This window comes from Mastomys coucha, unplaced genomic scaffold, assembly GCF_008632895.1.
Source record: "Mastomys coucha isolate ucsf_1 unplaced genomic scaffold, UCSF_Mcou_1 pScaffold7, whole genome shotgun sequence".
Lineage (NCBI taxonomy): Eukaryota > Metazoa > Chordata > Mammalia > Rodentia > Muridae > Mastomys > Mastomys coucha.
In genome coordinates this window covers 32,129,981-32,131,371 of record NW_022196913.1, presented here as the reverse complement: position 1 = coordinate 32,131,371, position 1,391 = coordinate 32,129,981, and the positions used below count along the sequence as shown (strand labels likewise).

The 1,391-nt window shown below is 32.3% G+C and overlaps 1 non-coding gene across 1 annotated transcript; it reads right to left on the bottom strand.

The window, feature by feature from the left end:
* Window positions 1-1,087: 1,087 nt before the first annotated feature.
* LOC116082864 lies at window positions 1,088-1,190 on the bottom strand. The gene has a single exon (XR_004115487.1). It is a non-coding gene; the product is annotated as a U6 spliceosomal RNA (small nuclear RNA).
* Between the last annotated feature and the right edge of the window lie 201 nt (window positions 1,191-1,391).

Genomic DNA, 1,391 nt, shown 5'->3' with positions numbered 1-1,391 from the left:
TTTTAGTTTGAAGTTTATTTTGTCAGGTATTAGAAGAGTGACTCCTTTTTCTAGGTCCTGTTTGATTTTCATGCTTCTGTCCATCTTTTTCCAGTAAGACATACCAATCTTTATAGCTAAATGGATTCATGTAGACAACAGAAAGATGCTTTTTGTTTTTGATTAATTCAGTCACTGTGTATCTTTTGAATGGATATTTGAGACTTAATAGTTGATGTTATGTTTGATGCATGTGTGCTGATTATAGTCATTCATGTTTTTTTTGTGTTCTCAGTGGGCCTTTGAGCTTTAGCTTCATATTTCTTTCCACAATCTCTTGACTACTGTCATCTGCATCTTTAGCCTGAAATGTTTCCTGTATTTTCTTCAGCTTTATACTGGCGAACATAAAATTTTAGGATATGTACAGCTTGAAACTTTTCATTTGTTTTTTAAATAAATTTGCTAGGCATATTAATCTAGTTTGGCCACAATTGTCTTTTAAGACTTATAAAGTATTTTCCATGCTGTCCTGGCTTCCAAAATTTCCATTATGCAGGTATTATTCTGGCAAATTTTCCTTAGTGTGTAGCTTGCCCTTTTTTTCCTCTTGAAGCAGTTAATACTCTTTGTTCTGTTTCAACTGTTATATACTATAAACAATTTCTTTTCTGTTTTTGTCTATTTGTTTACTGTGTGCTTCTTGAATCTGTGTGGGAATGTCTTTTATTAGCTTGTGTAATTTTTCTTCTATGATTTTATTGAAGATTTGGTCTATATCAATGACCCAGGAATCTTCTCCCTCATCTCTTTTGGTAGTTAAAAAGGTATTTATTTTATGTATGTGAGTGCTCTATCTACATGTACACCTGTATTCCAGACATAGGCATCAGATTCCATTACAGTTAGTTGTAAGCTACCATGTAGTTACTGGGAACTTAATTTGGCATCTCTAAAGAGCAACCTGTATTCTTAACTGCTGAGCCATCTTGCCAGCTTCTTATTCTTGTAATTTGAAGGTTCAGTTTTTTACTGGTATCTTATATTTTCTGTATGGTTCTTTATTACATTCTTTTAAATTTTACATTGTTTGCTTAATCATTATATATAAAATATGAAGTGCTTCACACATTTACATACCATCCTTGAGCAGAGATATGCCAATCTTCTCTGAATTGTTCCATAGCTGCTGAACCAAGCACAAATTTATGTGTTCTTTAAACTCTTTTTTTTGAGTTAGTGATTATTCTTTAAAATTCTGTTTCCTAGGGTTCATCTAGGCAATTTTGAAATTGGTGAACCTATCTATAGGACTGATAGATTTTGCGGTTCGGAAACCATCTTGATCTTTGATATTATTTTTTAATGATTATGGCCATGTGCATTTGTTTTGTTAGTTCTATGTCTGAGTA